This window comes from Canis lupus, chromosome 7 (assembly GCF_048164855.1).
Source record: "Canis lupus baileyi chromosome 7, mCanLup2.hap1, whole genome shotgun sequence".
Taxonomy (NCBI): domain Eukaryota; kingdom Metazoa; phylum Chordata; class Mammalia; order Carnivora; family Canidae; genus Canis; species Canis lupus.
The window spans coordinates 66473601-66486717 of record NC_132844.1 but is presented as its reverse complement, the minus strand read 5'-3'; positions in this window follow the sequence as shown (position 1 = coordinate 66486717).

Below are 13117 nucleotides of genomic sequence, written 5' to 3'. Positions count from 1 at the left end.
ATAACAAACATCTACTGAACCAGGTACTGTGCTGGGTGTGTCATATGGAGTATCTCATTTCACCCTCAGGAGTTATAATCCCCATTTTCTAGATGAGGACATTGAATCCTAAAGAGGGTTTAGTCAGTCATTGGCTCAAGGTCCTACAGCTGGTGGGTGCTGAGCTACGTCAAAGCTGTTTTCATCAGGCAGCAGTGCAATAGGGCAGGCAAAGAGGGGAGGAGAGTGGGAAAGAGGGAAAAGGAGTATGGGGCACCTGGGTGGGTCAGCGGTTGAGCATTTGCCTTTGGCTCAGGTCATGATCCCGGGGTCCTGGGATCAAGTCCCACATCGGGCGCCTTGCGGGGAACCTGCTTCTCCCTCTGTCCCTCTGCCTCTCTGCCTCTCTGCCTCCCTGTGTCTCTTGTGAATGAATAAATAAGATAAAATTTAAAAAGGAGTATGGAGGGGTCGGAAGAGGAAGGAAGGGCAGGAACAGGCGGTCTGGCCCTAGGCTCCTGGGTGAGGCTGCTTTTCCCTAAGGGCCCACTGGGGGATGGCTTTCCATCAGGCCAGCCAGCCACAGCCGGGCTCTGCCCTTAAAGAAGGCAAAAGGAGGGTAGGGGAGGGAGTGCTCTGGGTGGTGCCATTGGTTGAGCGGTTGGGTGTTAGGCTCAGGTCCTGATCTCAGGGCCGTGGGATTGGCCCGAGTTGGGCTCTGAGCTCAGCAAGGAGTCTGCCAACATTTCTCTCTCCCTCTGCGCCTCCCCGTGCACTCTCTCTCTCTCTAATAAATAAATAAATCTTAAAAAAAAAAAAAAGAAGAAGAAGACAAACTGGACAAGTCATAGATCTTTGCTCCATTCCAGGCCTAGTGATTTGCGGGCTCCCAACCTGAGACTACCTCCCTGCTCTAGGGTATTTTAAAAAGCCCAAGAAAACCAACCTCAGTGGCACCATCTCTCTGGAACCAGGCTGGCCAGGACTTCGTCCCTACTTTCAACAAATATTTGTTGAGCATCTTCTAGGAGCCAAATGCAGTTCCTGTACTGGGGATGTACAGCAGTGAATGAGACAAATAAAAATGTCTGCCTTCATGGAGTTTATATTCTTATACAGCAAAATAAATACATAAAATGTGGCAGCTCCGGTGGGGTTTGGCGCAGCGGTTTAGCGCCGCCTGCAGCCCGGGGTGTGATCTTGGAGACCCAGGATCGAGTCCCATGTTGGGCTTCCTGCAGGGAGCCTGCTTCTCCCTCTGCCTGTGTCTCTGCCTCTCTCTTCGCTCTCTCTGAATGAATAAATAAATAAATCTTTAAATTAAAAAAAAATAAATACATAAATACATAAAATGTAGAGCCTATCAGATGTGATAAATGCTTAAATCAGGTGACAAATCATCCCAGACTTTCCTAGTTTTAAAACTGAAAGTTCTTAGGGGTGCTTGGCTGGCTCAGTCGGTGGAGCATCCTACTCTTAATCTCAGGGTCATGAGTTCAAGCCCCATGTTGGGTGTAAAGATCACTTAAATAAATAAAACTTTAAAAAACCCACTGAAAGTTCCCAAATACCAGGAAACCCCTCAGTTCCAGGAAAACCAGAATAGCTATATACTTGGTCACCCTAGAGGAAGGAAAGAACAAGAAAGGAAACAGAAGAATGGTGTGTGTGTGTGTGTGTGTCTATTTTTAAAGGAAAATTAAGGAAGTCCTCACTGAGAGGTTGATGTTTGAAAAACAACCTTAAGGAAAGAAGTAAGGAAGGGAGCTACACAGATATGGGAGAAAAGAGCACTCTGGGCAGAGGAAACAGCAAGTGCAAAGGTCCAGAGGTAGGAACCTACCTGGCACATGCAGAGAACTGTGAGGAGATCAGTGTGGCTGGAACACAGTGGGCAGGAAGGAGATAAGAGGAGAAGACATCAGATAATCGCTAAACTAAGGGTGGGGTCAGAGGAGGCAGATGCAAGGGCCTGGCAAGAGCCAAGTGAGATGGAGAGTTGCTGGCAGGGCCTGATGCGGGGGCATCTGATTTGTTTTGACAGACTCTCTGCTGCTTGTTGTGTTAGATGGATGGGCTGAGGGTGGAAGCAGTTTTGAGGCTGTTGGAGGCAACCCAGGTGAGAGAGACGACGAGAAGGGACTGGATTCTGGATTTATTCTGAAGGTAGAGCAGAGATTCCCTTACAGAGTGAATGTGGTGAGAGGGGAAGAAGGAGCCAAAGGTGACACTGAGCAAGGCCACTGACCCGAAAGTGTGGAGGATGAAGCTGCGGCTGATCGAGATGGGAAAGCTCTGGAAGGGGCAGGTCGGTGAGCTGCGACACATCAGATCTCTGACGTGGACAAGTGATAGCTGAGGCGCCCACTCATGGCCATATCCAGTAAGTAGTCGGGCATCTGAGCCCAGGCACCAGACCTGGGCTGGTGATGTAAGTGTGGAGCTGGCATCCCGGAGATGGAGTTCAAAGTGTGCGTGAAATGGAAGGAAGAGGCCCAAGTACCAAGTCCTGCACCTCCTAACATTTTTTACTGTGCACACCCCAGAATTCTGAACTTGCCCACGCAGCATGCTAACCTTTTGACCTATGGTTTCCATTCTGAGAATTTCTCCCAAGGAGACAGACAAGCCAGTGTGACAAGACTCCTGGACATCATTTACAATAGTTTCCCCAAGTTGAGAACTACATAAATATCCATCCAAATGAGGAGACCTAGACCTGTAAACTTATACCCACCCAGAGGGACTCACAGACAAACTGCTGCGTCTATGCAGGGGGAACCGTGCGGCTGTTGGACAAGAAGGCTTAAATCTTAACGTGCTGCCTTGGGAAGACGGCCGAAAGGCTTTAAAAGAGGAATAACTGCAGAAGGAGCTAACACTTCATTTTTTTAAAAAAGATATTATTTATTTTAGAGGGATTGAGGGTGAGAGCATGAGCTGGGGGACAGGGAAAAGCAGACTCCCCGCTGAGCAGGGAGCCCGATGCAGGACTTGATCCCAGGACCCTGAGATCCTGACCTGAGCCAAGTCAGACATTTAACTGACTGAGCCATCCGGGTGCCCAGGAGCTAACACTTCTAAGTACTCACTGTGTGTTAAGCACTGTAAAAGGCCTCGGAGGAGAGTATTTCAATGGATTCTTTTTTTTCTTTTTTAAGATTTGTTTGATTGATTTGAGAGGGAGAGAGCACAAGCAGGGAGCAGAGGCAGAGGCAGAGGGAGAAGCAGGCTCCCCGCTGAGCAGGGAGCCCGATACAGGACTCGATCCCAGGATCCTGAGATCATGACCTGAACCAAATGCAGACACTTAGCCGACTGAGCCACCCAGGCACCCTATCATTTGATTCTTAAAAATATTAGAAGTAGATACTGTATTTGGATTCTCATTCTGCAGATGAGGAAACCGAGGCATCGTTGGTTGAGTAACTTGTTTGTGGTCACACAACACAGGGTGGAAGGGGCAGCATTTCAAACCACTGTGCAGTGGAATGTTCGAGTCCTGCCTGGATGAAGATATGTTATATCTGCACCATCTCCGGGGCTACCCAACATACTTTAGGAGCGATTGGTTTGCTTTCTTCTTTAGATGCTTCTGTGGTATTTGACTTTTTTTTTTCATTATCCTATATTACTTCTACAACCCCAAGAACAAAAGCACTTTCCCATGTTAAGGGGAAAAGTAAAGGAAGGAACAAAGGAAGACTCACCTGTTCTAACCCCCTTCTCTATGGAGCAGGGTTGCTAAGACGTCAGTGCTAGAGCCCAGAGGCTGTGAGCCCCAGTGGCTGTGGGGACACACTCCCTGGAAGCACCCAGTGGGACTGGGGTCACTTGTTATTCCATGGATGGGTGTGGAGACACAGAAACGTGTAGCGACCAGAGGGAAGGGGAGGGTCTGCATTTACCAGAACTCGGGTTCCCACCGGAAAGCCACAGACACTGAGAGGGTACCATCCTCCAGGACCTTCTCCTGGGAGCTCACATGGCCCAGTGTGACCTAGGGGAGCCCCTGACCTCTGCTGGCAGTTCTTCAACCCAGACTCACTCGCTCACTGACACTGTGCATCCTGGGCTCTGGCCATCAGCAGTAAAGACTCTAAGGGCTTTGAACTTCTCTTAAAGGTCCCTACCTGCTAAAGGCTGGAGGCTCCCCTAGTAGTCTGGTGGCTTGGTGCTCATGCACCCCACCCTGGAGGAGGAGCTCAGAGGGAGGAGGGGAGGCGGGCAGATGCCAGGGTGGGGGCATCCCTGGATGGCCGAGTGGACCTTGAGTCAGCTGGATGGCCTCGCCTCGCTCTCCCCTCCACAGACACAGGGAGCTGGCCCTGCTGCCAGCACCCCAGGGCTCTGACAGTGGCGTGCAGGCATGCACACATACCTTCAGTCATCTCTTTTCTTTTTAAGATTTTGTTTATTTATTTGACAGAGAGAGAGGGCACGAGTGGGAGAGAAAGCACAAGCTGGGCAGTGGGGGGAGGGCATGAGCAGGGGGTGGAGGGGCAGAGAAAGAGGGAGAAACAGACTCCTCACTGATCGGGAATCCCAACACGGGCTCGATCCCAGGACCCTGAGATCGTGACCTGAGCTGAAGCCAGATGCTTAACTGACTGAGCCACCCAGGCACCCCTCATTCATTCATTTCTTGCTGTATTCATCAGCGCTAGTGTTATTACTGTATTATGCTGTGAGCACTTGGCGCCCATCATCTCATTTCATTCCACAACAGCCTTTTGACATCATTTCAAGTGACCACGTTTTGTAGAGGAGGAAGGTGAAACCGGGCAAGACTAAAAAACTTATCCATGTCGTCGTGCCCCGCCGCCCCCCCCCCCCCACACACACACCTGGGCCTGTAAATCGCGAATGAATTCACATTCAAACCCAGGCCCATCTGATTCCAAAGTCTGGCCCCAGCTGGCACTAGGGGGCAGTATCTCCCAAAGGTTAGTAGGTCGCGGTCGCCTCCACTTACGGGCTACGTGGTCTTGGGCAAGACTTCACTATTCTGTAAAGAGGTTTCCTCACCTGTCAAAGGAGGGTAACCGTGGCCTTACCTCTCTAGGGACTGGGGTGTCAACTGAATGAATACATGTCCCGCACTCAGCCCGGTGGCGGTTACATGTGATTATTAGAGACATTCACAGCCATCAGCTCTTTGTCACTGCGCTGTCTGCCTCCTTGCACTACAATGTATGTATTTATGGAGGATCCAGGGATATAAAGGTGAAAAAAATCATAGTCCCTGCTCTAAGAGAGCTCAGTGTCTAGGTAATTAAAATCACTTGGGAAACTTTCAAAACACCCCCAGTGCCCAGGCTGCACCCCAAGCCCAAATAAGAACCCCTGAGTTTGGCTAGGGCTGAGCATCAGAATTTTAACGCTTGCTGGTGATTCTGATGGACAGCCCACTCAGAAAAGGCAGGACCAGCTCTTGAGCCTGTGAGCTCTGACTCTGATCCCTAAGGGATGGTGGGGGAGGAAGGTCGGGCTGGTGCGGAGTGCCGGTTAGGCTGAGTGAAGGTGTGGGAAGTGGCCTTACTGTGGGCGCTGAATGAGTTAAGTTTATTGAGGTATAATTTACATACAGTAAAATCCACCCTTCATCGTACAGTTTTTTTTAAATATTTTATTTTATTTATTCATAGAGACAGAGAGAGAGAGAGGCAGAGACACAGGCAGAGGGAGAAGCAGGCACCACACAGAGAGCCTGACGTGGGACTCGATCCGGGGTCTCCAGGATTACGCCCTGGGCTGCAGGCGGTGCTAAACCGCTGCGCCACCGGGGCTGCCCTTCATCGTACAGTTTTATGAGTTTTAACAAAAGTACAGTCACGTAACCACCACCACAATGAACACAGAACAGCTCCAACCCCCCAAGTTGTCCTTTGGAGTCACCCCTCCGCCTGCCCCCAGTCCCTGGCAACCACTGACCTATAGTTTTGTCTTTTTCAGGAGGACACATAGACCACACCAAGTGGTATGCAACCTTTTGAGTCTGGCTTCTTTTCAGAACTATATATCTGAGACCCATTCCTGTTGCAGCATGGATCAGCAGTTCATTCCTTTTCATTGCTGACTCGTACTCACCTTACACTTTATCTGTTTACCAGCTGCAGGACATTTGGGTTATTTCCAGTTGTTCCAGCAATTAGGAATAACGCTGCTAGAAGCTATATACATTCATGCTCAGGTGTTTGTGTGAGCATATATTTTCATTTCTCTAGGGTAAATATCTATAATTGGATCACTGGGCCACATGGTAAGCATATGATTAACTTTCTCAGAAACTGCCAACCTGTCTTCCAGGGTGGCTGGACCATTTCTCATTCCCGTCACCAATGATGAGGGCTCCCCTTGCTCGCACTCTTCCTAGCATTTGGCACCCTCGGGGGGTTGTTTTGTTTTTAATTTCAGCCATTCTGGGGGGGGTGTAGTGCTTATAATCTTTTTAAAGTTAATGAAAGTATCAAAAATATGTTTTACACATTTATATTTTTTTAAGTAAGCTCTTCTTCAATGTGGGGCTTGAACTCACGACCCCATGATCAAGAGTCTCATGCTCCACTGACTGAGCCAGCCAGGTGCCCCGTATTGTACACCTTTCATCTATATAATTTTTATTTGTCAATTATACCTCAATAAATCTGGGGGTGAATTTATGAATGTAAAAAACTAAGAGCCATTAATAGTAAATATTTGGCAAACTCATAATCATTTGAGTACCTACTACTTGCCAGGAAGTATCCTAATTCTTCCTAAGTCCCAGGAGCAGCTGATACAATGGGAAGGGGATGCATGAGGACCTGAAAGGCTCAAATTCCAGCTCTGCTGTGGGCTTGCTGTGGAATTTAAGGCACATCACTCAACTCTCTAAATAAATGAGCTTCCCTTTATTTATGGCAATTAAATTGAGTAATGCCCTCTTGGAGATTTGGTGTGAAAACCGAAGGAGATAGAGCAGGGAAACTCCTGGCTCACAGGAAAAGCTCAACAGCTGGGAGTTGTTGCAAGCTTTGTTCTTTATGTAGCTAAATACCTGGAAAGTCCAGCAGCAAGTCTGGTTGCTTCTACCTTCCTACTCTCAATGGAGCCCCTCCTCACATGTCATACCCGTCACACACCACCACTCTAGTCCAAGCCACCACCTCTCTGGGGGGATTACAAAACCTGAGCTCCCTCCTCCCACACGTGTCCCCCGGTGGTCCTACTCCAAACAGCCATCAAAGAAGTTCTTTGCGATTTGAACCCACCCCAATCCCCCAACATTCCCATCCCCCACCCCCGAGGCTCCAGGGTCCTGGTCCCAAGCCTCCAGTGGCATCACGATTTGAAGTCCATCTGATGCCTCCCTCCCACAGTCTACCAGGAGAAATCTCCTGTCCTGGATGCCCTTCCCCCAGATATCTGCCTGGCACAGCTCCCTACTTCACTCAGATGCCTGCCCTAAAGACAGCTCCCTGTCCACCTGCTGTGCCCAGAGCCCCTTGCCACTTTGTCCCTTGACGCTGCTTCACTCTCACCATCATACCACCACTCTACTGCTTTATCTAGTTTGCAGTGAGACTAGTATCTATCTCCACGGCTAAAAATATAAGTTCCTGGAGGGCAGGGACTTGGCCTCCTGTTCATCATGCATGTTTCCCAGCCTCCGGCCCACACATAGTCCATCCTTGGTAAAGTTCTAGGGACTATTGGAATGAATTGTATGGCTCAGATATGGCAAGGCAGTCACTGTCCTTACTTATCCTGGCTGTGGCCACACTGCTTCGGTCCTAGAACCTTCAGGCTTGCCCTTCCCCAGTGCTGACCTTCTTTTATTCACCCAGAACTTGGCACATACCAAGTGCTCAAAAAATAGCCTCTGGCCTGGATTCACACTAGCACTGTCAGGCCACCAACATGCGGGTGCTATTTTTCTTCCATTGGGGTGACTGGAGGTCAAAGAGGTGAAATGGCATGTGCCAGGTCATGTCGCACTTCTGTGGACTCTCTCAGGGACCAGGATGAGGGGCCCCTAACTCTGATTATGGGCTCTTCCTTACTGCTGCCTCCCTCTCCCATGGCTGGACCTCAGGACCCTGGTTGTTTTTGAAACTGGTCACGGTGGGCGTATTGGCACCATGGAAATTGGCAGATCAGTCCCTCTTCCCCCTCAGCCCCCAACAAAGAGCTGGTGGTTCCTTTTTACCATTGGACACCCTGTCCGGCATCCAGAGAAGATTTACTGAAGCCACCCCCAGCCCACGTTTCCATGTCTTGAGCTCACAACACTCAAGGGTGGCCCAGATGTCCAATCCCTGTTTTCTCCCCTGCCTGGCCTCACACTCTGTCCTGGGCCAGCTGCCAGCTGGCCTTGGGCCTATGCAAACTGTGAACTTCTGCAGGTTGAAGGCCAAGGTGGGGGTGAAGGCACTTTCCTAATGGCGCTCCTGGCCTGACCCTGGCCTCTTCCTGGCCACCCTCTTTCCCGCTCTCACTATGTGAACTGTGCACTGGCGTGCTGGTGCCATTCTACCTCTGAGTTTTTTCCCTCACTCTCTTCCTTCCATGATTCTCTTCTTTCTCACCTTTGTCATTCTCCTCATGACCCTCTTTGAGAATAAAAATAAGAGCTAACCTTTTTGGGAAGATTTTATTTGTTCGTTCGTTTGTTTGTTTATGATAAAGAGAGAGCAAGCACAAGCAGTGGGGGAGAGACAGAGCGGAATGGGCCGGGTAGACTTCTTACTGAGTGAGGAGCCCCACATGGGGCTCGATCCCATGACCCTGAGATCATGACCTGACCTGAAACCAAAAGCCAGAAGCTCAATTGACTGAGCCACCCAGGAGCCCAAGAGAGCTAACTTTTTTTTTTTTAAGATTTTATTTATTTAAGAGAGAGAATGCACACAACAGGGGGAGGGGCAGAAGCAGAGGGAGAAGCAGGCTCCCCACTGAGCTGGGAGCCCCACACCAGGGCTCGAACCCAGGACCCTGAGATCAGGACCTGAGCTAAAGTCAGACACTTAACTGGCTGAGCCACCCAGGCACCCCAAGAGAACTACCTTGTAAAGAGCACTTACTATGTGCTTTCCATGTATCAACTCATGTAATCCTCACACCAGCTCCATCATAAAGATGAGAAGAAGGAGGCACAGAGATTCAGCAACTTGCCCCACGTTGCACAGTTGAGAATCAGAGCTGCCCGTCCACACTCTGTGACCTCACTGGGAAGCAGAAGTAAGCACATCAGACTGAGAATTTTAAAACATGGTGTTGAGGGGGCACCTGGGTGGCTCAGATCATGTTCCTGGGGTCCTGGGATGGAGCCCCATGTAGGGGCTCAGTGGGGAGTCTGATTCGCCCTCTGCCTCTGCACCCTCCCCACAGTGCACACTATCTCTCTTTCTCCTTCAAATAAACCAATAAAATCTTAAAAACAAAAAAAAAAAAACAAAAACCATGGTGTGGAGTCTGGGTTCTGTTACTCCCTTGTGACTTCAGTCTAGAGGCCCCAGCTTCCTTCCTCATTCATCAAGCAGGATGACCAGCACGTGCCCCATCCATTCATAGGCTTATTTTGGGGTCAAAGGATATAGTGGGTGTTAAAGGGCTTCAAAAGAAAAAAGTGCTGAGTACATGAGTGGATGATTAGCATATAGTTCTGTTTCCCAATTTTCATTTTCTCTGGCCTTTCAGGAGGGTCCCCTGCCTCAGCTGTGTGGTGCCCAAGAGGCTCCTTCCAAGACATGGAGGCCTTGGGAAGCGTGACTTCTCTTCCTCTCTTCTCTATTGGGTTCTTATTTCCCAAGCTTTTCAGGGAGACTCACCACATGTCCCTTTCTCCCACTGCCATGGAACACAGACTCAACAGGTGAAGGGTTCACGCTAATGGGCTTTTTTAAAAAATATATTTTATTTATTTATTTGAGAGAAAGATAAAGAGCACGAGCAGGGGAAGGGATGGAGGGAGAGGGAGAAGCAGACTCCCTGCTGAGCAGGGAGCCCAATGTGGGGCTCGATCCCAGGACCCCGAGACCGTGACCTGAGCCCAAGGCAGATGCTCAATTGACTGAGCCACCGAGGCACCCCACCCTAGCAGGCTTCTAATGCTCAGAGCAAGACCAGCACTGGAATTAAGTCCACAAACACATCTTAGACATCATAGGAGGAACCAATTGGAAATGATGTTTCATTTTCTAGAAATTGGTGTATGGAAGCTTTCCAGAAATACATCTACTTTTATGGAACAAGGCAATAAATCCTGGTCTGATTGTATTTGTCTTTTAAAATTTTTTTAAATATATTTAATATTTTTTGTGAAAAGACATCACTTTCTTGGAAATATAACTTACAACAAAGTGCACCAATCTTAAGTGTACAGATTGATGAGTTTCTACATGTGTTCACCTACATCACTACCACTCAGACCAAGAGCCAGAACACTTCCAGCACCCTGGAGGGCTCCCTCATGCCCCCCCAACCCCAGGCAATACCTGCTCCCACAGTATTGACTTATTTTTGGCACAAAATTCAAAAGGGACAAAGGATAAGATGAAAAATCTCCCTCCCATCCTGTTGTCAGACATCCTTTTTTTTTTCTCCAGAGAGTCAATATAGCTGGTTTCTTAAGGATACTTCCAAAGAAAAGAGACAGGTGCACCCACACAAAAATACATAAAGTTATGTTATACTGTGTTATATTGTATATATATTCTCTCCTTTTTATACAAAAAGTACTTGACTATACAATTGTTGTGCACGTTTGTTTCCTTACTTAATATCTTAAAACATTAGAATCATTTTAATAATTAGCAAATTAATATCTTTACAAAAAGACTGCCCCTTACAAAAATTGGGTTTATATAAAAATCCAAATTTTTATTACCAAATATTTCTTTGCTCTGTCTTACAACCCTCTGAGGGTCCTTAGGCAGCAAGTCCTGCCACTACATCAAAAAATACGATTCAATTAGGCAAATGCGATTCATGTCACTTTTCATAGCCCACCCTATAAACCATCCTGGGAGGTTCTATCTTATTGGTATCAGCTTTTCCTTTCATAGCCCTTTTCAATAACAATATCATGAGTTTAGATTCTCAGTAACTTATGAGTTCTAAAGGACACGTTGTGAGAGACCCTCTCCCACCCCCCAAAAAAGTGACTAAAGTTTGGAGTGTAAACTGTGGAATTTCTCAAAGGTCTGAATTACTGGAGCTTATTAGGTTGGGTTGAATTAAAGGGAAAAGAAATATTTTGTGCTTTTAGATGCATTAAATAGTTTTCCTGGGAAATTGGTCAAGAGGATCCACTGGTGGTGTGCGAACCTCCCTAGAGGGGAGGGCAGGTCAGCCCTGCCAGAGGGCAGCTGAGGGAATGGGCTGGGCTGTGAGTTCCAGGAAGCAGAGTAGGGCGCAGTCAGGAGCGGGAAGTCTAGAAGATAATCCAAATCAAAGTCTTCAGATGCATCAGTGAGGCCAAAGAGCATAAATAGGGCCCCAAGCCAAAGACTCAGCCAATAGGCAGAGCTTCAGAGCTGGCGTGGCTGAGTTAGGAACAAGTTGGCAGGCACCAGCTTGTTGCCAAGAGTGAGGACAAAGTTTGTTGGTCTCTAAGTGCATGTGTGGAGTGTGCCCACCCAGCACATGGGCTTTGTAGAGCATTGTTACAGTAGCAGCCCCCAACAGAATTAGCCCCACCCCGTGCCCATGCCCCTTTGCCACTGGACTTTACTGCTTCTGCTTCCACTGGTGGAATCCACTTCACCTACCCTTGAATCAGGGTTGGCCTTGAGACTTTGCTTTGACCAATAGGATGTGGCAGGAGTGATATTGTACAGCCTCTGAGGCGAGTGTCTTGCTTTCTCTCTTGCCAAATGTTTCTATCACCATGTGAAGAAGCCCAGCATAAAAGACCCTATGGAGACACCTGGGTGGCTCAATGGTTGAGTGTCTGCCTTTGGCTCAGGGCATGATCCTGGGATCCTGGGATCGAGTCCCACATCAGGCTCCCTGCAGGGAGCCTACTTCTCCTTCTGCCTGTGTCTCTGTCTCTTTCTCTGTGTGTGTTTATCTCATGAATAAATAAATAAAATCTAAATAATAGTAATAATAATAATAATAATAGACGACCCCATGGAGAGAAAGGCTAGGCATCCCAGCTGTTCTAACCACCCACGTGAGCTGAGCAGTCAGCAGACTGAAGCTACGTGAATAAGACCAGCAGAGGAACCACCTAGCCAACTCACAGACCTGCAAGAAATAATAGATCATTGTTTTAAGTCATTATGTTTGGGGATGGTTTGTTACACAGCAACAGATAACTTACACATCCCTTTACCCCATATGTTCACTACGTAAGTCTACCAGGGATCTCTCATGTTAGACAAACTCAGAATGGTGAGACCTAGAATTACAAATATCCTATGTGTTAATAATTATATTCTCCGAACGCTTTCACATGTAATTCAATGTCATGACAATCCAGTGAAGGAGAGAGGGGATGTGGCATATCTTCATTAAACACATGAAGAAACTGAGGCACAGGCAGATTATATGACTGTCCCAGGATTATTCAGCAAGTCAGTAGAGATATTATTATGGACCCAAATTCATAGGTTGAAATCCTAGCCACCCCCGCATGTAACTATAATTGGAGACAGGGCCTCTAAAAGAGGTAATTAAAATTAAATGAGGTCATAAGAGTGAGCCCCAATCTCATAGAACTTATAAAAAGAGGAAGAGACACCAGGGATACACACACGCACACAATAGGCCATGGAGGACATAGCGAGAAGGTGACTGTCTGCAAGTCAAGGAGGGAGGCCTCAAGAGAAATCCAGCCCTGCTGACACTTTGATCATGGAATCCCAGGCTCCAGAAATAGGAGAAAATAAATTTATGTTGTTTAAGCAACCCAGTTTGTGGTATTTTGTTCTGGCAGCCCCAACAAACAGTGATACTCAAATTTAGGTCTTCCACTTTCTTGGTAGGAATTTTTTTATAACAATGGGATACCATTTCTTGTGTATCAGGTTGGCCAAGCCTTTTATTTTTTTATATTTTATTTTTTTTAAGATTTAATTTATTTATTCATGAGAGACACACAAGGAGAGAGAGAGAGACACACAGAGACACAGGCAGAGAGAGAAGCAGG